At 41.6% G+C, this 25894-nt stretch overlaps 1 long non-coding RNA gene across 1 annotated transcript; it reads right to left on the bottom strand.

Moving 5' to 3' along the window:
• Positions 1–2031: 2031 nt before the first annotated feature.
• On the bottom strand, positions 2032–25736 carry LOC140725338 (uncharacterized). Its single transcript, XR_012098322.1, has 2 exons — positions 25515–25736; positions 2032–2257 (listed from the first exon to the last, which is right to left on the bottom strand). It is a non-coding gene; the product is annotated as an uncharacterized lncRNA (long non-coding RNA).
• Positions 25737–25894: the final 158 nt, after the last annotated feature.

Here is a 25894-nt window from a genome sequence, read left to right as displayed (position 1 = left end):
GTCTAGTGACTTTTAAGCACAGGGAATATCACCTATAGGTACAGCTAATGATTGTAGAAGAAAGGAATATAGCCAATATAAGGTCAGAGTACATGTGACAAGCTCAACCTGGTGAAAAAGGTTTTTGTCATGGCTTCACAGAACAAAGATGACCACACTTCACACATGAAACAGTAAGCAGATATCTTTGAGAGGCTCAGAAGCTGACCTGATTCAACTTGACAAACTCGTAACAGCATCTATGAGAGCTCCTGAGAGTTTATGCAAGAGAAGCACAAGAAGTTCATCTTCCATAGACATTTGTACCAGCTACACCAGCACGACAATCAGGATGCCAGTGCTAAACAAAGTGATCATGATGAAGCTGTTGCCAGTTTTGCTTACACATCGTGCAGCCTTGTTTCAAAATCTGTCCCTCATCGACTTCCAGTTAAAGAATGGAAATCAAAAATTACTCCATGATTCTCTTTGAAGTTGAAGGAGGGAAATAAAATGGAAGATGGGGAGAGCACACAAACCCCAAGGTCAGAACAACAATAACAGTTCAACCTAAACCAAAAAGAGGAGTTGCTATTGCTGAGATCTTTGAGTTGAAGAGCTGAGAGGTAATATTGCAGCTATATATAATCCTGGTCAGACCCCACTTGGAGTACTGTGCTCAGTTCTGGTCACATCACTACAGGAAGGATGTGGAAAGCATAGAAAGGGTGCAGAGGAGATTTACAAAGATGTTGCCTGGATTGGGGAGCATGCTTTATGAGAACAGGTTGAGTGAACTTGGCCTTCTCTCCTTGAAGCGATGGAAGATGAGAGGTGACCTAATAGAGGTGTATAAGGTGATGAGAGGCATTGATCATGTGGATAGTCAGAGGCTTTTTCCCAGGGCTGAAATGGCTAACATGAGAGGGCACAGATTCAAAGTGCTTGGAAGCAGGTAGATAGGAGATGTCAGGGGTAAGAATTTTACTCAGAGAGTGGTGATTGTGCGGATTGGTCTGCTGGCAACGGTGGTGGAGGCGGATACGATAGGGTCTTTTAAGAGACTCTTGGACAGGTACATGAAGCTCAGAAAAATAGAGGTCTACGGGTAATTTCTAAAGTAAGTATATGTTTGGCACAGCATTGTGCGCTGAAGGGCCTTTATTGTACTGTAGGTTTTCTATGTTCTATGTTTCTATGTTCTATGCTATCTATGATATGCTGTAAACAGAGGAGCTCTGTGAATTGAGACAAAATCAGTAGGAACTTACGAAAGACTCCCTGATCACCTGGATGTCATCCAGGGCTCCATTATGAGGCACATGGGCAAATTATGGTCACAGAGCAAGGACAAAGATGGAGATCAACAAATAGTATCTTGGCAGATGGATGTGAAAGAAATGAACATGTCGATCAGAGTTCTCAGAAAGACACTACGGTATTAGCGCACTGCATCTGTGGAAACAAATAGCAAACCAAAAAGGATCATTATAACAACTCAGAGACTAATTGAGAGTTTGTAAGTGAATAAGGGACTGTATTTGCTCATCACAATTGAAGTTAATGTAAGTACCTTTGTTGGAAAGCATTATTAATTTTTGCAGGTTCATGAGGGCATAGTATTGCGTTTGTTTTCTTTAAGGAGGAAGATATGCATGTACATAATAAAGAACTTCAGTTCCCAGTGTCCAATGTGGGTGGTTCTCCCTGCAACCAGAAGTGAGTTTGCTGATCTGGTCGCATGTGCTTGGGTTGGGCTGAAGCCACGAGCTGTTCGCAAGAGATCGTGTGGAGCTACAGCCATTGCCACGAAAATATATATTAACATAACAATGCTGAAATATCACCAACTCCTAAGCCAGGAGAGGCACTGCTGTGTTTTCTTTATGAAGCACTCTGGTTCTGTCGGCTGTGTCAGTCTAGGGAAGGCAATCACGAGACGTGTGAGATAGAGGGGGGAGCCCACCCTGAAAACCCCTGTTTGTGTGAATGCTGTGAAATTCGCTACCCTGTTACAAATAAGTAGCACAAAATAACAGACAGTACACTGCATAAAATTAAAGGATTTGACTTTGTAATTCTTAATTTGACTACTCGAGTAGTAAAGAAAAAGCAAAAAAAAAGAAAAGGGCCCATTTGAATGAAACAGTGTAACGTGCACAAGTTGGAGCTCATGGTTTCCCCTTTGCTGATCCTCCATCAATCTCCCAGGGCTTCTTTGAATCACTGTTCCACTCCAGGTCCAGTCCTACAACATCTTCTCTCTGCCGTCTTCTCCCTACATCTCCCGCCAAACGAAAGACACATCTCATCCTGGTATCAGACACACAAAATAAAAACACACTTCCTGCATTCGACGGCTCACATTCTAAAGCACCCATTATCTCTAATCATAACCCAAACACTGCTTCTACCGAAAGACCATTACATCAGAGTGAAACCTTTCCCAGGGTGTTACATTTATAATTGCACTTAAATGCTGGGCCCAGGAGAGACACATTGAACTGATAATACCAAAGAAATTAAAGTTACTGATCCTCTCCACCACTGATCCCTAATGAGGACTAGCTCAGGAATGTCCAGTTTCCCCCTCCTGAGGTCAACTATCATCTGCGACAGTAGGCCTTGCTGACACTGAGTGAAAAATTGTGTTGTAGCACCACTCAGCCAGATTTTCAGTTTCTGTCCTATATGTGGATTCAATACCACTTTTGATTTGACCAACAGTGGTGTCATCAGCAAACTCAAATATGGCACTGGAGCCATGTTTAGCTACACAGTCATAATCTTATGGCGTGTGGAACAGAGGACTAAGCACACAGCCCTGAAGTGCACCTGTGCTGATGGAGATCGTGGAGGATATGTTGTTGCCAATCTGTACTGAGTGGGGTCTGCAAGTGTGGGAAGTGTGGGTCTTGTTCCACAAGGATGTATTGAGGACAACATTGTTCTGTTTTGTAACTCTAAAACATAAGAATATTTCTGGAATTAACTGGTTAACATATGAAGAGTGTTTGATGATTTTGGGCCTGTATTTGCTGAAGTTTAGAAGAATGAAGGGGATGCCATTGATGCCTATAAAATACTGAAAGCCCTAAACAGAGTTTCTTTTTATTTATTCGTTTGCAGAATGTGGGCATCGACAGCTAAGCCAGCATTTATTGCCCATCCCTAGATGCCCTTGAGAAGGTGGTGATGAGCTGCCTTCTTGAACCGCTGCAGTCCCTGAGGTGTAGGTACACCCACAGTGCCGTTAGGGAGGGAACTCCATGATCTTGACCCAGTGACAATGAAGGATGGTCAGGATGGTGAGTGACTTGGAGGGGGATTTCCAAGTGATGGCGTTTCCAAGTATCTGCTCTTCTCGTCCTTCTAGATGGCAGTGATCGTGTGCCCGGAAGGTGGAGCGTGGATGTGGAGAGGAAGTTTCCGATAGTGGGATAGTCTCAGACTAGAGGGCACGTGAATGAATATGTGTCTGCTTAAATTCCATCTATAAATTGATCATCAGTAAAGTCATCACTGGTGTGTACTGATTGTGGTTTCTTGATAAAGAAGGATCTTTGAACCTTCCTCGCAGGATACTGGCTCCACTCCAAATCAGGCATGAAAGCTCTTGTTTGATCAGTTGTGCAAAGCCTTGTTTAAGCAGGTCCCAAACCCTCAGGGAGAGAGCCTAATGATTCATAAATGTAAAGTCCTTCCTCTTACACCACTCCTTTGTGATGTATTTACTGGCCTTATATATCGACTTCTCACTTCACTAAATGGCATTGGGTCGTGATCTGCGGATTTAAAAAATATTTTTACTTGTTCAGTGTGTAGACAGTATTAGAAGAGCTGGTATTTCTCTTGAGTATCAGCAAGGTCTGAACCATTGTAATCAGCCATTATTTTGTAAGTACACCCTCTAACTTTAACAAAAACTAAGGCAAATTTTACTCCCATTGTTCGCTACACTTGCCTGTTAGACATCAGTGAGTTTTGTACAGGAACTAAATCTCTTTGAACATCAAAACTGGCCAATTACTCAACATTTCAGTTTCTCAATATTTAACAAATGGCACCTTTTTCTGTCGTGTGCACTAATAGAAGGGCCACTGATAGCAAAGGGTTAGTCTATTAAGTGCAGAGACCAATAGTGACTGATACAAGTAACGATGATGCCAGATAAGAACGGACCTTGGATGTGTATTAACGTATTAGGATGAGATGTAACTAACACATGACTGAAGGAAAGGCACACACAACCATGAATGTCTCTGATGCTGTATGTCTACTTTGTGGTGGAGGAAATTGATATTCGAGTTGGATGGAGTACCAATCACTCACATAGCTATTCATAACTACAACAGAATTCTGTTGGGCCTAGAAATCTAGAGCAACCCAAAATGCTGAGCTCTTTGAGTTAATAAGCCTTGGTGGCGTAAAGAAAGACTTGTGTTTCAGCCGGCAAGACATTCACCACAAGAAACTAATAGTAGTGCTGGAAAATCTGTGAACCCTATAGAATTTTCTCTATTTTTGCATAAATGTGACCCAAAATAAGATCAGATCTTCATGCAAGTCCTTAAACTAGAGAACCCAATTAAATAATTAACACAAAAGACATTATACTTGCTCATTACATGTGTTTGTTGGGAAAAGAATGTAAAGCTCTGGGGTAATGCTATTTCCACAATCAATGAGATGAGATTTGAGGTGTGGATTGTAGAGGTGCCCTGTCCTATAGTAAAGACACACAGTCAGGTTACTGACAGCCTGCTCTTCTCAAGAAAGATCTGTTTATGTGCACCATGCCTCAGTCAAAACAACTTTCAGAGGACATTAGAAGAATTGTAGAGATGCATGAAGCTGGAAAAGGCTACAAAAGCACTTCTAAATACCTAAGTGTTCATCAGTCCACAGTAAGAGAAATTGTCTCCAAATGGAGGAAACTCAGTACTGTTGCTACTTTCCCTAGGAGTGGGTATCCTGCAAAGGTCACACCAAGATCACAACTTGCAATGCTGAAGGAGGTGCAAAAGCACCCAAGGGTAACAGCAAAAGACTTGCAGAAATGCCTACAACTTGATAAGGCCTCTGTTCATGTGTCCACTATAAGAAAAACACAGAACAGGAATAGTGTTCATGGAAGGACACCATGGAGGAAACCAATGCTCTCTAGAAAAGACTTTGCTGCATGTCTCAAGTTTGTAAAGGACCACCTGGATGTTCTACAATGCTTGTGAGATAAAGTTCTGTGAATAGAAGAAACAAAAGTTGAACTTTTTGGCAGCAATGCACGTTGCTATGATTGAAGGAAAAGGGACACTGCACACCAAGACCAAAACATAATGGTCCGGATGGTTCCCAGCATGATTTATGTTTGTTGAGGGAAGTATGAATAATGAAGTCAAGATTGTATCAAGACATTTTACAGGAGAATGACAGGGTAGTCAGCCATCACCTGAAGCTTAATAGAAGTTGGATAAGACAACAAAAAATGAGCTGAAAGACAAAGGTAAATCAACAACAGAATGGTTTGAAAAGAAGATTATCCGTGTTTTGAAATGGCCGAGTCAAAGTCCTGACCAATATCCTATAGAAATGTTGTGGAAGGACCTGAAGCAAGCAGATCATGCAAGGAAGCCCACCAACATCCCAGAGTTGAAGCAGTTTTGTAAGGAAAAAAGCTCTAAAATTCCTCCAAGCTGATGTGCAAGACTGATCAACGGTTACTGGAAACGTTTGGTTGAAGTTATGGCTGTACAAGGGTGTCACACCAGTTATTGAAAGCAAAAGTTCACATATTTTTCCAACAAATACATGCAATATTGGATACTCATTCTCACCAAGTAAGTGGACAAGTATCATGTTTTATTTAATTTAGCTCTCTCTATCTAGTTTTAGGATTTACATGAATATCTGATCACATTTTAAGTGATATTTGTGCAGAAATAGAAAAAAAATTCTACAGGGATCACCACCTTTCCAGCACCACTGTGCAGCACATCCACTGCTCTGCCTTCATCAATCTTTTGTCACATCCTCAAATAATTCAATCAAGCTCATGAGGCATAACCTATCCCTCACAAAGCCATACTGACTATACCTAATCAGACTGTATCTCACCAACTTCTTTGTCTCTGAGAATCCTCTGCTATACTTTCGCTACCACTGATGTAAGATCCATTAATGCATAATTCCAAAGAGTATTGTTATTACCCTTCTTGAACAATGGAATAATATTTTCTACCTTTCAATCCTCTGTCACTATTCCCAAATTCCCAAATTTCATTGCCAGAGGTGCAGCAATCTCTCCTCACATTTCCCATAATAACATGAAATTTAACGTGCCAATTTGCATCCCGGTCCTCATTCTCCAATCCTATGACACTTCAGGGCTCTTTTATTCCTGGTATTATCCTTCTATATTTTGTAAATGAAACGGATTCATACGGAGTCCGTAGTTACCTTTCAAACAAACTTTTTCAGTATAACAAGTTGACACCATCAGGGGAGTCACTTGTTTTCGAATGAATTCTCTGCATTTTTAAGCCTTCATTATTCTTACACAATTTTTGTCTACTTCCTCCTTCCACCACCACCTCTGCAACACATACAATCTCTACCCTGTATGTGCTGTTTAGATCAAGAGTGAGATAAGTTTTCTAGAATGTAATGTGATAGTGCCTTTGTGCTATGTAGGCTGCGTGCAGTCCCACTACTACCTTTTAATATCAAGGCAATCTGCTGCAGTTTTGAGTTTGTTGTTCAGATGGTTCCCAGCATGATTTATTATCGGTCACGTTTTTGTGATCACCATTTTCTGGTTGAGCAAGTTTGAAATTGTAACAGAATTCCTTTGCCCGATAACAACCCTGTGGAAAACCCGTTTGTTTCTCTGTTACGTGATCAGCTGTGTTTATCTCTCTGCTGTGATAGACCCAAGAATACTCTGTTCCTCCTGGATGTTAACTGGCGCTCCTACGTTTCCTCTTTTGGGCTTTGACTTAGTCAGTCTCATCACAGTGACTGTTCATTTACACTCCTCCTTCTGGGTGATCAAACCTTCAGGAGGGTCTTTGTTCACATACAATTCTCCCTTAACTTATGTCATCTCCAGGGCGGTTTAGATAACGTAGAGCACTCACACCTTCCTCGTCACTGTCCCAATCCCATATGTAACCAGGTGACCGTTGAAAATCATTTTTTACTGTTAAAGTGCACTTATCTGTTCACCCTTTTAATGCTAAAATATCTGCCTGGGCCTTTAAGAGAAAAAGGTGATGTTATTTTGCATCTGCAAGTAGAAATAATAGCAAACAAGTTCTAAAGAGAATGATACTTGAGTGGTTTTCCCAGATTTGGTAATGAAAGTTTTTTGCAATTAAGGGATTGGTGCTGGATAGCGTGGTTATGTAAAGTTCCTTATCGGCCTAGTAGTATGAGCGAGGAAAACTCGTTTCAGGGTCTGGCATACGTGTGAACGTTAAGCACATGTGTGCCAAAAGTTGCCACTGTCGGATTGGTTTTGTATATTTTGTTTCATTTATTTTCATACAACATACAAACATGTGGACTGAAATTAAACTGGGATTGTAACAGCAGGAACTGTGTTTTTTTCATTCATTTTGTCATTTTTATTTTGTCATCTTCCTGCATTAAAACATCTAAAACAGGTAAAGAAATTAAAGGCTCGATGAAGTATTTGTTGTCCTGCGTGTGTATTTTTCCCCAGGCTACAAAACTTGTTTATTTCAACTTGAAATTTTACTTATTTCTTAATTAACAAAAAGGACTCTAACCTCTTATACCTATTCCTATAACAACAAAACATAACTAACAAAGCTACCGATGCCACTAATTGTTCGACCAGCTATTCCAAAGGACTGATGTAAACATTTAATCCCCAATGCCAAGCCTCTTCAAGTGCAGTTTTTTCTCGTGATGTCTCCTTGCTTCATTTGCATGGTTCCATCTGTGTTTGTTCTCTTCTGACCACTCCTGTATTAACCCCTCCCTTGATCTACCAGTCAGGGTGGAGGGGTGGAATGAGCGTTAACTCTGTAGCCACAAAGTCTCTCAGAATCTCCTTGTTGTCACATCTTACATGCATGAAGTTGGTCTTAAATGTTTTCACCGCGGAACTGTTGATATTCTCACATTGATTGATATTGGGCGTGTAAGTGTATGGACAATTATATTATGCCTGTTCGGGTATAATTTGAGAACTTGGTGTGGAACAAAGAGCAAACACGAGGAATCTGCAGATGCTGGAAATTCTAACAACAACACACACAAAATGCCGGTGGAACACAGCAGGCCGGGCAGTATCTATAGGGAGGAGCGCTGTCAGGACGAATGGTCTCGGCACGAAACGTCGACAGCGCTTCTCCCTATAGATGCTGGCTGGCCTGCTGTGTTCCACCAGCATTTTGTGTGTGTTGTTGTTTTATGGAACAAAGATCTTATTTTGCAGCGGGTGAGGTATTTGCTGAGGTCTGAACAAGTATTTACCAGGGAATCCTGACAAACCTAATCTATCTGGCTTGCTCTGGTTAAGGCAATACACAGACAGTCAGGTAGCGAGACATTGCTCCATTGTCTAAGCTGCTGGGTCAATATCCAGTTAGGGACTTAATGTTCAGTTCATTGCTGCAGACCACCGCTCACTTGGGAAAGTAGCCGTATAGAATACGCAGAGCACATGACTTCCTCATCTTCTTCTTGAAATGTTTTCCCATCCTGTCCAGAACAATATTTATCATTTCCTCATAAGAGTCCAGGATCCTTACCTCATTCAGGAACACACATTTTCTCCTGTTTTGCTCACATCAGTCATATCTTAGTAACCCTGTGCTATCACTCACAATTACCCGTTACACCCCTGACATTACACTTCGGGTGCTCAAACTGCTTATAGTTCTGCTCCATCTGGAATGCTCATTGCAGATCTTACTGCCAATATACCCTCACCCCAGGATTTCCTCCAGCTCTCTACAGGATCTATGGCTTTAAGTTCCTTCTCTGCTAATTATTCCTTCAACCAACGTTGAGGTAATTGTGTGACAGTTGGACAGTGAGTAGGGATAGCAAGACCAATTAATTTTGAGATTAACAGCACATGTTTATTATAGGTTCCAATGTTACCTTCTCTCTAGTAGGTGTTGTCACCAGTGCTTGACCAGTCACTTGTGTAATGGCCTCATCACTCTCCAGTTGTACAGTGGTGGAAAATACTATTGCCTGTGGAGATGGTGTAGCAGGTGGTATTGTAGTCATATTTGTATAGTTTGCATGAATTATATTAAACAACTTTCCCCATCACATTGCTACCAGCTGGATATTCCACGTTGGTGGAATCCTCTTCTCTTTTCAGTATTCCATGTCTGTCCTTCTACCCTCCCCATCGCACTATAGTGCTGAATTGTATATCATTTTAACGTGTGTACAGGTATACATGATTAATTCAGTCTTGCTTGGTCCACTACTACAGCATAAGCCCTGTCCAGACTATATCATCAGTGGTATCTCCACCTTTACAAGAAAACACTTCATACTCTTCTCCCATCGTTTGGGTGATCAGTAGAATTCTAATCTATAGTGTTGGAGTAAATGTTCATTTCTAGAGTGTTACATCCTGTTGGAGGGAGGTGAAAGAAGTGTTTCATATCATGCACTTTAACCTGCAACCAAGTTCACCAGCAGTTCTGGATGGCTCCTTTAAATGAACATGTCAGAGCTGTAAATAAACCCTCATACGTCGACTCTAAAGGGGTCCCAATCATTTCCGATCAATTCCCTGTCTCCAAAGCAGAGAATGTGGCACATTCTCATTCAGAACTTGGTGTTCTCTCTCTGTAATCTGTTGTTCTCTGCATTTTTCAACAATTCTGTTAACTCTCATTTTCATTTTCCAATCTTTTTTATTGATTTTCAATTAAAGAATATACAAATCGGAAGAGGAGTTTAACATAGTCACAGGGAGAAGGTACGAATTCCTTACAGGCAGCGGCGGTTTTCTTATGGTCATATAGAGCAACAGAGTGAATGAAAGGCCACATCCAATGGGATGGACAAGAGACCAGCGTGCAAAAGACAACAAGCTATGCAAATACAACAGATAAAATAAACAATAAATATCAACAATATGTCACGGTCCAGTCCGTGAAGTCTGTATTCCGGTTCATGGTCCAGTCTGTGGATTCCGTATTCCGGTTATACCTTTTTCCCCTTGTTCCGTTGGGCGCCTTGACTGAGGCAGCTGATCCTCATTTCGGGCTTGCAACATAAATAGTTCAGGGGTGCAGCTATTCCTTTGCTGGACCATCCCCGTCAGAAACCCACATCAAGAAGCTCGGCATCAGAAACCCACATCAAGAAGCTCGTTACCACAAACACGAGACCTCAGCCAGTGTGGTAAGTCAGGACCATTATTGAAGCTACTGAGTATCATGGACTCTAGGTTGCCTCTGTGTTCTGTGTCCAAGAAGGGTCCCGGTCCTGGGTTCAAGAAGGGTCCTGTTCCTGTGTCCAAGAAGAGTCCAAGTCTAGTCAAGCCTGTGACTGAGCTCAAGTCCAAGTTTCTGATCAAGTCAAGCCAAGTTTCTCATCAAGCCAAGTCCGAGTTCCCGGTCAAGCCAAGTCTGAGTTCCAGGTCAAGCCAAGCCCGAGTTCCAGGTCAAGCCAAGTCCGAGTTCCAGGTCCAGCCAAGCCCGAGTTCCAGGTCCAGCCAAGTCTGAGTTCCAGGTCAAGCCAAGTCCGAGTTCCAGGTCCAGCCAAGCCCGAGTTCCAGGTCCAGCCAAGCCCGAGTTCCAGGTCCAGCCAAGTCCGAGTTCCAGGTCAAGCCAAGTCTGAGTTTCCGGTCAAGCCAAGCCCGAGTTCCCGGTCAAGCCAAGCCCGAGTTCCCGGTCAAGCCAAGTCTGAGTTTCCGGTCAAGCCAAGCCCGAGTTCCCGGTCAAGCCAAGCCCGAGTTCCCGGTCAAGCCAAGTTCGAGTTCCCAGTCAAGAGCCAAGTCAAGACCCAGGTACCTAGTCCCTGTCAAGACCCGAGTTCTCAGTCAAGTACAAGTCTCAAGTCCTAGTCCAGGTTTTCAGGATTGTTATTTTATGTTGACGGCCAGGTTGATATTTTGTCCTCGCTCCTTGGCTTCCCTAGTATTCTTAATAAACATTGCCCTGTTCATACTACCTCAGTGTCTGTGTCTTGCATTTGGGTCCGCTCCCAATGCCCCCTTGTGAGATGAGGAGTCCTCCATATGATGAGGGAAGAGCTCAGTTATCCCCTTTGGATCAAGAACGTGATTGCTGAGGGGTAATAACTTCCTAAACCTGATGATGTGAGTACTGAGGTTGCTGTGCCTTCTTCCTAAAGAAAGCAGCAAGAAGAGAGCATCTTCCTTTAACGATGCTCCATATAGATATGTTCTATGGTGTGGAGGGCTTTATCCAAGATGCATAGGACTGTATCCATTACTTTTTGGAGGATTTTCCATTCTAGGCTATTGGTGGTTCCCTACCAGGCTGTAATGTCAGTATGCTCTCCACCACACATCAATAGACTTTTGTCAAAGCCTGTGTTATTATATGTGTAGATAATAAAGAACTTCAGTTCCCAGTGTGCAATGTGGGCTGTTCACACTGGAACTGGATGTGATGGTGGCGAGTTGGTTGCATGCGCTAGTGTTGAGCTGAAACCGTGACTGGAGTATCCTGTAAATAAAATATGTGTTGGTGTCTTTACCCTTGCTGTTTGTCTTTATTAACAACAAGCATAACATGATGTCAGAAGTCAGCATGAGGAAGAAACACCGCAAGCAGATTAAGAAACAGACGCTATATTCTGACAGACAGAAGCTACCTGCCAGACAGCACATTGTGCCCTGAAACTACTGTTGTTCATTGAATTCACCAAGAGAGATTCAGGGAATAGCTAGAAAATTCAGTCATGGTTAAGCTGAGACCTCCCGCACATATGATGTTTACCAGCACTCTAAATGATAATTGGAAACACTTCAAACAGCAATTCAATATATATTCGGCAGTGAGCAGAGCCGAGGAGGTGAAGGGGGGCAGTTGAAAAATTGAAAACATCTACCTTTCTACACGCAATCAGAAAAGATGCTTTGGACATCTGCAACGGCTTTCAATTTGATGAGATAGCCTTCACATTGAAGAATCTGATGACAAAATTCAAAGAGAATTTTGTCCCAAGTAAAAATGTCACATTTGAAAAAAAGGTTATTGAATGTAAGGTATTTTCATGTGAACAGAAACAAGATGTTAGCTTTGACCAATACTCAGCTGAACTTCATACACTGAGTAAGTGCTGTGACTTTGGAGATTTAAGAGACTCGCCAGTTAGAGACAAAATAGTTGGTGGAATCCCAAATGATGCTCTCAGAGAAAGATTGCTCTGTGAAGAAGACTTAATGCTGGAAAAGGCTGTGAATTTGTGTAGGGCAGTGGAGAAAACACAATCTCAAACTAAGGAGCTGCACAGGGCAGAAACAATAGGGCACACTGTGAAAACAGAAGGACAGATCACAAGGTATTTCCCAAAAGCAACCACATAGAAGAGTGGTAGACTCAAGCAGCAAATGCAGTGAATGTGGAGGGAGGCACATCCCAAAGACGTGTCCGGCTTATAGAAAGTTTTGCAATAATTGCAGGAAGAAGATTCATTTTGCAAAGTGCTGGCTATCATGAGAAACTTCCATACTGTTGCTGAAGAAATGGAGGAAGTCTTCATAGATTCTCCACAGACGGTGGGTGCTGGTAAGACAGAATGGTTTGTTCCAGTGATTGTAAATGAGATAGTAATTCCATTCAAGCTTGACACTGGAGCTCAGGTGAATCTGTTAATGAGTGATGATTGCAAGACTCTGAGTGAAGAGCAAGAATTACCCAGTGAAATTAAAACGATGGGATACACTGGAGAAAACATTATGGTAAAAGGGAGAGGTCTAGTGACTTTTAAGCACAGGGAATAGCCCCTATAGGGACAGCTAATGATTGTAGAAGAAAGGAATATAGCCAATATAAGGTCAGAGTTATGCTTACACATGCTTACACATATGCTTACAGTTTTGCTTACACATCGTGCAGCCTTGTTTCAAAATCTGTCCCTCATCGACTTCCAGTTAAAGAATGGAAATCAAAAATTACTCCATGATTCTCTTTGAAGTTGAAGGAGGGAAATAAAATGGAAGATGGGGAGAGCACACAAACCCCAAGGTCAGAACAACAATAACAGTTCAACATAAACCAAAAGGAGGAGTTGCTATTGCTGAGATCTTTGAGTTGAAGAGCTGAGAGGTAATGTTGCAGCTATATATAATCCTGGTCAGACCCCACTTGGAGTACTGTGCTCAGTTCTGGTCAACTCATTACAGGGAGGATGTGGAAACCATAGAAAGGGGGCAGAGGAGATTTACAAGGAAGTTGCCTGGATTGGGGAGTATGCCTTATGAGAATAGGTTGAGTGAACTTGGCCTTCTCTTCTTGGAGCAACGGAAGATGAGAGGTGACCTAATAGAGGTGTATAAGATGATGAGAGGCATTGATCATGTGGATAGTCAGAGGCTTCTTCCCAGGGCTGAAATGGCTAGCAGGTGAGGGCACAGTTTTAAGGTGCTTGGAAGCAGGTCAAGAGGAGATATCAGGGGTAAGGATTTTACTCAGAGAGTGGTGATTGTGGGGATTGGTCAGCTGGCAATGGTGGTGGAGGCGGATACGATAGGGTCTTTTAAGATGCTCTTGGATATGCACATAGACCTCAGAAAAAAATAGAGGGCTGTGGGTAACCTTAGGTAATTTCTAAAGTACATGTTCAGCACAGCATTGTATGCCAAAGGGCCTGTATTTTACTGTAGGTTTTCTATGTTTCTGTGTTTCTATGTTCTATGCTATCTATGATATGCAGTAAACAGAAGTTCTGTGAATTGAGACAAAATCAGTTGGAACTTACGAAAGACTCACTGATCACAACCTTTTCTCTCTGCCGTCTTCTCCCTACATCTCCCACCGAACGAAAGACTCAGCTCACCCTGGTATCAAGCACACAAAATAAAAACACACTTCCTTCATTGGACGGCTCACATTCTAAAGCACCCGTTATCTCTAATCATAACCCAAACACTGCTTCTACAGAAAGACCATTACTTCAGCAGTGAAACCTTTCCCAGGGTGTTACATTTATAATTGCACTTAAGCGTTGAGTCCAGGAGAGACACACTGAACTGATAATACCAAGGAAATTAAAGTTACTGATCCTGTCCACCTCTGATCCCTAATGAGGACTAGCTCAGGAATGTCCATTTTCCCCCTCCTGAGGTCAACTATCATCTGCGACAGTAGGCCTTGCTGACACTGAGTGAAAAATTGTGTTGTAGCACCACTCAGCCAGATTTTCAGTTTCTGTCCTATATGTGGATTCAATACCACTTTTGATTTGACCAACAGTGGTGTCATCAGCAAACTCAAATATGGCACTGGAGCCGTGTTTAGCTACACAGTCATAATCTTATGGCGTGTAGAACAGAGGACTAAGCACACAGCCCTGAAGTGCACCTGTGCTGTTGGAGATCGTGGAGGATATGTTGTTGTCAATCTGTACTGAGTGGGGTCTGCAAGTGTGGGAAGTGTGGGTCTTGTTTCACAAGGATGTATTGAGGACAACATTGTTCTGTTTTGTAACTCTAAAACATAAAACTAATTTAAAGGAAAAAACAGTGAGTCTGAAATGAGCGCCTAACTTAGTTTTACTTTAAGTGAAGAGCGTACATATCAGGTGGCAGCATAATTAACTATGCCATTCACATTCTTTTGCATATAACACGTATTGAAGAGTTTAAATGAACAAGAATGTTTTTTTTTGTTTGTTTTTTTTAAAAAAAATTTATTAGTTTTTCAAAACATTTTACAAAATTAAAAACCCCAAATCCCAGTGAGGAGCATTAATACAGAGCAAGGTTAAGCATACAATAACAATATGCTACAAAGGAAGAGAATTTAACAAAAAAGCACCTAAATTAAAGACAAGTGAGCTTAGTGTCCTCCCCAAACCCCACAACACAAGAAAAAAACCCAACAATTCCAGACCAACCACCACAGAATATAGAGAGTATAAGTCCGGACAGTCAAACTCCCAGACTGTGAATACACTTAGCAACAGAGGATAATAATGCCTACTACCAGAAAAAAAAGGGAGCTGAAAGCAAGGGACCGAAAAGAAAAAAAACCCTAGTCAAGAGGAAGGTTATGAAAGTACTCGATAAAAGGCCCCCAGACCTTATGAAACTTTAAATCCGAATTGAGAACCGAATAATGAATTTTTTCGAGGTCCAAGCAGGCCATAATGTCATTAAGCCATTGCGCATGAGTGGGCGGGGCAACATCTCTCCATCTAAGGAGGATCAAGCGTCTCGCCAGGAGAGAGGCAAAGGATAGTATTCGGCATTTGGTCGGACCCAGACATAAATCTGTCTCGCCCCAAAAACCAAACAGAGCAATTAAGGGGTTAGGTTCTAGGTGCTGATTCAGAATACCCGATAGTGTAGTGAAGACATCTTTCCAGAATTTCTCCAAGCTAGGACAGAGCCAGTACATATGGATGAGAGAGGCCACGCCCCTCTTGCATTTATCACAGAGCGGACTAATGCCAGGGTAGAATCGAGATAGTTTAGATTTAGACATATGGGCTCTATGAACAATCTTAAACTGTAAGAGACAATGGCGAGCACAAAGAGAGGTTGAGTTAACCGACTTGAGAACTGAGTCCCAGCTCTCCTCGGATAAGGTGATATTTAAATCCTGCTCCCAGGCCATTTTAATTTTATCCACAGGGGCCCGTCGTAAGGCTGCTAGTTTATCTTGGATAATTGAAATTAAACCTTTACCTAGTGGATTAATGGAGAGAAATAGGTCCATAGCATTTTTCGCAGGCATTTCAGGAAAGTTAGGAATTAAAGGAGCAGTGAAGTGTCGGATTTGAAGATATCTGAAAAAGTGAGCATTAGGCAGGTTGAACTTAACAGAGAGCTGTTGAAAAGAAGCAAAGCGGTTATCAATGAAGAGATCTTCAAAATGTCTAATGCCCTTCCTGTCCCAAACATGGAATGCTGAATCGAACGTGGTAGGTAAAAAAAGGTGATTGTGTGCGACAGGGCTAGAAATGGAAAACCCTTGGAAACCATAGCATTTCCTGAACTGAGCCCATATACGCAAAGTGTGTCTAACCAGAGGATTAGCTATTGATCTGGGCAGACTGCTAGGGAGTGCAGAGCCAAGAAGTGCAGATATAGATAATTCTTTAGTGGAGCTCAACTCCATTGCCACCCAGTTAGGGCACTCAGGTTGACCGTGGAAGAAAGACCAGAAGGCAGCACAACGTATATTAGCTGCCCAGTAATATAAGCGAAAGTTAGGTAAAGCCATGCCACCCTCTTTTTTAGATTTTTGGAGGTGGATTTTATTAACTCTAGAGCGCTTATTCTGCCACAGATATGACAAAATAATAGAGTCTAAGGAATCAAAAAAGGATTTAGGAATAAAAATTGGGATAGATTGAAATAAGTATAAAAATTTGGGGAGAACATACATTTTGACAACATTGATACGACCTACCAAGGACATAGATAGAGGTGACCATTGTACCAGATTCTGTTTTGTAGCATATGAAAGATTGACAAAGTTTTCACGAAAGAGATCTTTAAACTTCCTTGTGACTGTAATTCCAAGATAGGTAAATTGATTATGGACTACTTTAAAAGGGAGATCACGAAATATTAGTTCTTGTGCTTCTTTATTAATTGGGAAAAGTTCACTCTTATGTAAGTTGAGTTTATAGCCAGAGATCTGGCTAAACTGGTCAAGAAGTGAAAACATTAGAGGTAAGGATGTAGACGGATATGAGAGAAAGAGTAGTAAGTTATCAGCATAGAGAGAGACTTTATGCTCAACACCCCCTCTCCAAATCCCGGTCAGTTCAGGACATTTTCGAAATGCTATCGCCAGAGGTTCTATAGCCAAATCAAAGAGAAAGGGACTTAAGGGGCATCCCTGACGGGTGCCACGTTTGAGATTGAATACGGGATTTCTGAAAGTTAGTTAGAACAGAAGCAGTAGGACACAGGTACAGCAATTGGATCCAAGAGATGAAACTTTGGCCGAGGTCAAATTTTTCTAAGACTGCAAAAAGGTAGTTCCACTCTATACGATCAAATGCTTTCTCCGCATCAAGGGAGATAACACATTCAGGAGTCCCAGTTGGAACTGAGTATAAGATATTAAATAGACGCCGAATGTTAAAAAAAGGGAGATGGTTTTTAATAAAGCCTGTTTGGTCATCAGAGATAATGGAGGGAATAACGGTTTCTAATCTATGAGCCAACACTTTAGCTAAGATCTTTACATCAACATTGAGCAGAGAGATGGGCCTGTACGAGGAACACTCTGTTGGGTCTTTGCCCTTTTTTAAAAGAAGAATAATAGATGCCTAATTGAAAGAGGGTGGCAATTTGCCGTAGTTAAACGAGTCAGTTAATACTGAAAGTAACTGAGGAGAAAGAAGTGAGGAGAATGATTTATAAAATTCCACAGGGAACCCATCAGGTCCAGGAGATTTCCCTGAGGACAGTGCAGAAATTGCAGAAGATATTTCTTCTAGTGATATTGGCGCATTAAGTTTGGCTTTGAAATCAGATGAAAGTGAGGGGATATTCAGATTCTGTAAAAATTGATCCACAGAGATATTGTCATTCAGGGATTCAGAGGAATAAAGCCGAGAATAAAAATTTTTAAATGCGTCATTAATTTCTAAATGATCCGATGTAAAGTCTCCGTTCTCCTTCCGGATCTTTGTAATATGTTGTTTGGCTTTAGAACGCCTCAGCTGATTGTCTAGGAATTTACCAGACTTATCCCCATGAATGTAAAAGCGGCTCTTGCTTTCGAGAAGTTGGCGTTCGACAGGTTGAGTGGACAGAAGATTAAATTTAGTTTGAAGTTCAACGCGCTTCTTGTATAATTCAGGGTTCTTAGTTTGGGCATATAATTGATCCACATCTTTGATCTGGTTAATGAGGTCTGCTCGATCTGCATGGGATCTTCTATTGAGATTTGCTGTGTAAGAGATTATTTGACCCCTCAAATATGCTTTCATGGCATCCCAGACAATCTGGGATGGCACTTCAGGTGATATATTAGTGTTAAAATAGAAGGTTATCTGGTCTTTAATAAATTTTACGAAATCATCATCCGATAATAAAGCTGAATAGAACCGCCAGTGTTTGTTCCTCTGAGGGAGACCAGGAAAGTTCAGAGAGAGAGTAATTGGGGCATGGTCAGAAATCAGTATACTCTGATAGTCACAAGTGTGGGCAAATGGGATAAGTTGGTTATCGAGTAGGAAATAGTCAATTCTAGTGAAGGTATGGTGAACATGTGAGAAAAAGGAATAATCTCTCTCCGTAGGATGGAGGAAACGCCATATATCAGAGATACCAAAATTAGAGAGAAACGACTGAATAGCTAAGGCAGATTTGGTAGGTGATCTGGTAACAGAGGACGATCGGTCCAGTTTAGGGTCCAACCAACAGTTAAAGTCACCGCCCAATATAAGAGAGTATGAGTTTAGGTCTGGTAGTGAGGAAAAAAACCGTTCAAAGAAGTTAACATCATCAAAGCTGGGGGCATACAGGTTTGCTAGTGCAACTTTAGTGTTATATAGTTTACCAGAAACAATAATAAAATGGCCATTTGTGTCCGATATTTTATTATGGAGTTCAAAAGGAATATTTGAGTTAATAAGAATGGAGACTCCCCTAGCTTTAGCGGCAAAGGATGAATGAAAATGCTGACCCGCCCACTTGGACAGAAGCCGGGAGTTATCAAAACAACGAATATGAGTTTCTTGGAGGAAAGCAATGTCAGCTTTGAGTTGTTTAATATGTGAAAATACCTTCCTCCTTTTAACAGGGTGGTTCAGTCCCTTTACATTCCAGCTCACAAATTTAAGTGCACTAGCCATTATCAATTACTAATGCATAAAAGGCAGCAGGCATATAAAAAATCAAGCGGTACAATAGCAGTCTGGGAGCAGAGATGTAAACATAGATTCGTAAGGTCAAAATATAAACATGTCCTAAACAATAAAGAAATGTTGGAACTGGAAAACTCACCCCACCCACACAACCCAGAACTAGACGGCTACCAAAACAAGTAGCTAGCTCTACCAAAAAAATTAACCCAAATACAACTTCCAGATCTGTGTCATTGACAGCAGTTCTGTATAAATGCTATAACAAACAGTAACTAGTTTATGCACTAGAAAACATAACTACAGATTAGAACACCTTCTGCCGAGATATACAACTTAATACAGAGAAAATCGGAAGAAAACCAAAACTAACCTACCCGCGAAATATTATAGAAGAATAAAGTAAGAGAAGGGGGAAAAAAAAAGGGTAAGAAGGAAAAAGAAAAAAGAGGAAGGGGAAAGTTATAAATTCAAGACGAGTATTTATCAACCGTTTACCGAGAAGGGAGAAAAAAAAAATCAGAGAATGGAAAAAAAAGGGGGTGAAGAAAAGAAAGAGATAAAATAAATAAATATTTAAAACAGAGGAAAAATAAATCAGCAGTTGAACTGTGAACCAACAAACAGGGAGGCCTTCACTAAAGACTTCAAACCTCCAAAACAAGTTAGAATTAGTTGTAGAACTCTATAGGTAAAGTTATACAGAGGTAAAAATAGATTACACACACACCAAATCCCGGGAGAGATTGTCAACAGCCTTTAGAGTTTCAGTGAATAATGTCTGAGTGATTCAAGTGAATTCCAAGTCCAGAGAAAGTAATTTTACTACGAGGAGTACTTATCCACCATTTTAGGAGGCCCGATCAGATTCCGAAGATGACTGGATAGCCGGAAGACTTGCCACAAACGCTTCAGCTTCCCTCGCTGATTTGAACCACTTGAATTCCCCGGTATTAAACTTGATTCTTAGGTCAGCAAGATTACGAAAGGAAGGTTTGAAACCACGATCAAAAAGCACTTTCATTACGCCTTTATACTCAGCGCGCATCTTTAAGGTCTGGGGTGCAAAATCTTCCACAAAGCGAATGGTTGTATCCTGGAAAGAAAAAGAGCCTCTGCGACGTGCCTCCACAATCAGACTGTGTTTTACCTGGTATTGATGGAAACACAAGACTACTGGTCATGGACGGGATCCCAGAATTCCGGGAGGGACGTTAACTCTGTGTGCCCGTTCGAGCTCGGGCGGGTTTGGAAGCAGATCCTTCCCGAATATCTCACAGAGAAACTCGGCGAAAAACTTCACGGTTGACCCCTTCTCAGTTGCCTCTGGCAATCCCAGAATTCTGATGTTGCAGCGTCTGCTGCGATTTTCGAGATCCACCATTTTGGAAAGAAGTTTATTAGATTTTTCCTCTAAGCTGGAACAGAGAGTCTCCAAGTATCGAACCCGACTTTCTAAAGCATCAGAAGTCGAATCGATGCGAGATAAGTGTTCAGCATGTTTGTCCACTTTATCGTTGATCCGATCCAGTTTCTCTTCTAACTGTTTGAAAGCGGTTTTAATTTCCTTTAAGATTTCGTCTCGGAGCTTTTCAAGCGCCTCCATCGTCACGTCCGACGAAGTCGTAGTTTCTTTTCTCCCGGATTTAGAACTCTTGCTAGACATTGTAAGTTAGATATATTCACAGGCAAGTAAGAGATACCGAAATAATTCCTAACTAAGCTTTATAAAATGGAGACATTTAGTGCAAAGGTAGCGACAGTAACGGAACAAAAGTTCGGAGCAGCTAAGCAATCGCCATCTTACCGGAAGTCCCCTGAACAAGAATGTTTAATCAAACAATATATTTACAATACAACACAAATATTACTGAATTATTAAATACACAATACTCATCCTTGCTTAGCTATAAATTCCAACAAAATATAGAATGCATCTCAACTATATACACATATATATAGTTGACATGCATTCAGTTGCTGCCCTGCTGCTGTGAGCCCCATCCAATTGCCACTTCATGTTCTTGATTTGTCTGGCAATGAAAGTTATGGAGATAAAGCACGAGATGGTGTGACAGAGTAGACTCGATGGACTGAATGACCTAATTATGCTCCTGTATTTTATGGTCTTATGAACTATAGCACTCAGGCTACCATAATGATGGTATCCAGAGGTTGGTGATAGAATAAACTTCTGCCTGAGTAAGGACCTGGATCTGCTGCAATTCGCTTACTGCCATATAAGGTCTGTAACAGACTCAATTATGTTGGTTTAACTTGGCTTTGGAGAATCTAGACAAAGTTGAAACATATATCATGCTGCTGTCTATTGAGTAGAGGTTGGTATTCATAACCCCCCAGAATTAGTCACCAAGCTTTTAAACATGGGCTGCTGTGTCTCTCAGCAAATGGATCATCAAGCAGTTTGGGGGCTCTTATCTAAGAAAAGATGTGCTGGCATTGGAGATGGTTCGGAGGAGGCTCATAAGAATATTTCTGGAATTAACGGGTTAACATATGAAGAGTGTTTGATGATTTTGGGCCTGTATTTGCTGAAGTTTAGAAGAATGAAGGGGATTTCATTGAATCCTATAAAATACTGAAAGCCCTAAACAGAGTTTCTTTTTATTTATTCGTTTGCAGGATGTGGGCATCGACAGCTAAGCCAGCATTTATTGCCCATCCCTAGATGCCCTTGAGAAGGTGGTGATGAACTGCCTTCTTGAACCGCTGCAGTCCCTGAGGTGTAGGTACACCCACAGTGCCGTTAGGGAGGGAACTCCATGATCTTGACCCAGTGACAATGAAGGATGGTCAGGATGGTGAGTGACTTGGAGGGGGATTTCCAACTGGTGGTGTTTCCAGGTATCTGCTCTTCTCGTCCTTCTAGATGGCAGTGATCGTGTGCCCGGAAGGTGGAGCGTGGATGTGGAGAGGAAGTTTCCGATAGTGGGATAATCTCAGACTAGAGGGCACGTGTATGACTATGTGTCTGCTTAAACTCCATCTATAAATTGATAATCAGTAAAGTCATCACTGACGTGTACTGATTGTGGTTTCTTGATAAGGAAGGATCTTTGAACCTTCCTCTCAGGATACTGGCTCCACTCCAAATCAGGCATGAAAGCTCTTGTTTGAGTCAGGTGTGCAAAGCCTTGTTTAAGCAGGTCCCAAACCCTCAGGGAGAGAGCCTAATGATTCGTAAATGTAAAGTCCTTCCTCTTACACCATTCCTTTGTGATGTATTTACTAGCCTTATATATCGACCTCTCACTTCACTAACATATTACATGGTAGTAATCCTGAGATTATAACCCTGCTATCTATCTCTTTACCTAGCTCCCAAAAGTCATCTTGTAGAACCTCATCCATACCCCTCTGTATGTCATTAGTACCAATGGGACAACAGCTTCCAGACGATCACACCCTTCTCTCAGAATGTCCTCTAACCACTGTGTTCCTGGCACCAGGAGACAACAGATCATCCTGGTGTTCCAACTTTAGCCACAGAAACATTCATCTGTGCTCCTTACTATTGTACTCCCATCAGTATTGCTGTGGTTGATGACACCCTTCCCTTCTTGGATCAGAGACGGGTATGGTGCCACAGACTTACGTATCACCGGTGCTGGCCTTTGAAAGGTCATTTCCCCCAAAATAGTATCCAAAGCTGCATATGTGTTAATGAGAGCAGTGACCACGGGGTAAACCTGCTCCTTCCACCTATTTTCCTTACTGCTTTATTAGAAAGTCAGAACTTAATACTTAGGGGAAATAAAACAGATTACAACTAATTAAATAAAGTAGATTTGCAGGGCCAGGTGGTGTGTTGTAGTTGCTCGATGTGAGAGCAGGTCGACCCCACTGTTAACCTGAAATTATTAACCTGCTCAGTTGAGGAAAAACACCAGAGACACGAAATTACCTCTGAAACGGTTTTTATTCAGTGAGGAGTTTGCAGCCCCCCGCACTTCGGGCATAAGGTAGCCAACTCCCAATTTGTCGGTTTACAAAGGTCATACTTATACCCAAAAGCAGGGCACTACATTCGCAAATATGGTTACCGATTCAAATTCATCAATTGATTGGCTATTGCATAGCTAAGCACGCGAAATACTCGGAATAAGCATAGACGCAAGCGTAATACTTGGAATGGGTATGGACGCAAGCAAAACACTCGAAATAGGTATATAGCTCAAAATACTTTGCCAAACACATTGTCTTGTGGTCGCAAGGTTCCTCTTCTTTCTGGTTGCCACATGCTGTCTGGCATCTTATTTTAGCTACCTCTTCCCTGTCGTCCTACACTTCCCCAATGACGTATCCTCTCCCTGGTCCTGTCTACGTATTTTGCTACACTTACCCCTCCCCATCCCTTCTACACGTACCCCTTACCCTCTTCACATTCTCACCACCATGAATTCAGGTGATTATATCTGTAGTAAGTGTTGGATCCCTGAGGAGTTCCGACTCAAATATGAACAAGAACTGTTTTCTAAGCTTTAAACACTGCAACAGGGAGGGGAAACTTTACCTGGCACTGTAATTCTGAGTGCAGTCACACCCCTTATATTAACTATAAGGTTCACTGTCACCAGTGAAATTAATTCAGCAACAAGAAGCAAACATAATACCCATAAAGATTCTGCATTGTCTGAGCCTGTGATAGGTTCTTGCTATTGATGTAATTTTAATTGTAAGTTCCAATGCCTGGTGCCTGGGTTCAGGGCATCTCTTTTGCTCTGTGGAGGAATTTTGAGCAGTGGGGATATATCCAGTTGTCACGATCCATCAGGATACCAATCATATCAGCTGAAAAGGAGGTTCTCTGAGGGAATATAAGTGTGGCACAAAGAATGAAGTGTGCTTGAATTTGTAGGACATCAGTACCAGTGCAGGGGGAGGAAAGAACTTTTTTATTTGGTTTTTATTCTTTTTATTTGATAGAGAACCATATCTGTTCCCATGATTACACCAAATACAATTACAATATATTTCTCTACTCTCCCTCTTCTTGAGTTGCTCCATGAATCATCATGCTAGGGTTAGGTTGCATATCCTTCCAATTGTGTGATCAGCTGAAATCTATGGTCCCTATAGGTACTAATGACACAAAATGACATAGATGGCAGTATGGATGGGGCCCTGCAAAATGATTTTAGGGGGCTAGGTAAAAAGATTCAGGGTTGTAATTTCAGGGTTACTACCATGCAATGTATTAGTGAAGTGAGAAAGAGATACATAGTGCCATTAACTAAGCTGCAAAGGAGTGGTGCACGAGGAAGGACTTTACATTTCAAATCATTAGGTTCATGAACAGATGGGACTTACTCAAACAAGACTTTTCACATCTTACTTGGAGGGGAACCAATCTCCTCTTTGGGAGGTTTGTTAGTGCCAGACGGGAGCATTTAAGATTATTAGACCATAAGACATCAGAGCAGAATCAAGCCATTCAGCCCATCAAGTTTGCTGTGACACTCCCATTCCTCTTGCTTTTCACTGATCTTTAACAAATTGTGTTCCTCCTCTTTTTTTATGGTGACCCTGACTTACCTTGTCAGAATCCGTCTTAAAACCGTTGTCATCTACAACATGAAATTTGTTGTTTTGTAGAAGCAATGAAGAGAAATCTATAAAATTGCCATACGTGATAAAATTTAAAAACAGTGTAAGAAAGGTATAATGAGGCAGTGTTCGTTGGCTAATAGACTGTTAAGAAATCTGATGGTGGTAGGGAAGAAGTTCCTGAATCATTATGTGTGACCTTTCAGGTTGCTGCACCTTCTCCTAAAGTTGTTGTCAATGGTGAGGTGGGTTGTGCATATGATGGAGCAAAAAGTAGGAAATAAAAATGTATTGAGTTAGTGTTCATAGGTTCAATGCCCATTCAAAAATTGGACGGCAGAGGGGTAGAAACTGTTCCTGAATTATTGAGTGTGTGCTTTCAGGCTTCTGTACCTCCTAACTGAAGTTATCAATGGGAAGGGGGCATGCCTGGGTGGAAAGGGTGTTAATGATGGATGCCGCCTTTCTATGGTACCGCTCCTTGAAGATGTCTTGTATGCTACAGGGTCTAGTGCCCATGCTAGAGCTGAGTAATTAAACAACTCTATCCAGCTTAGTTCAATCATGCACAGTATCCCACCCCCATACTAGGCAGCAACGTAGCCAGTTAAAATGCTCTTCAATGTACATCTGTAAAAAAAATTGCAAGTGTTTCTGGTGACGTATCAAATCTCCTCAAACTCCTAATGAAATATAGCCACTGTCTTACCACAAACAAGAGAAAATCTGCAAGTACTTGAAATCCATCAAAAACACAAAATGCTGGAGGAATTCAGCAAGCCAGACATTATCTATGGAAAAGAGTACAGTGAATGTTTCAGGCTGAGACCCTTCATCAGGAAGGGTCTTGGCCCAAAGTATCAAATGTAATCTTTTCCATAGATGCTGTCTAGCCTGCTGAGTTCCTCTAGCATTTTGTGTGTGTTGCATAGCCACTGTCTTACCTTCATTATAGCTACATCAATACGTTAGGTTCAGGTTAGGTCCTCAGAGATATTGACACCCAGAAACTTGAAAGGGGATTGGTGTGCGTTCATTGTCTTTCCTTTTCTGAAGTCTGCAATCAATTCTTTGGTCTCGCTGATGCTGAGTGCAACGTTGTTGCTGGTAGTGCCACTCAAGTACCTGGTATATCATGCTCCTCTATGCCTTCTCGTCACCATCTGAGATTCTGCCAATGATAGTTGTATTATCAGCAAATTAATAGATTACATTTGATCTGTGCCTAGCCACACAGTCATGGATGTAGAGAGAGTAGAGCAGTGGACTCAGCATACATCCCTGAGGTGCGCCAGTGTTGATTTGAAGTGTTGCTAGAAGCAGA

Source organism: Hemitrygon akajei, chromosome 3, assembly GCF_048418815.1.
Source record: "Hemitrygon akajei chromosome 3, sHemAka1.3, whole genome shotgun sequence".
Classification (NCBI taxonomy): domain Eukaryota; kingdom Metazoa; phylum Chordata; class Chondrichthyes; order Myliobatiformes; family Dasyatidae; genus Hemitrygon; species Hemitrygon akajei.
Note: the sequence above shows the minus strand (reverse complement) of the source record. Positions and strands in the feature narration are given on the sequence as shown.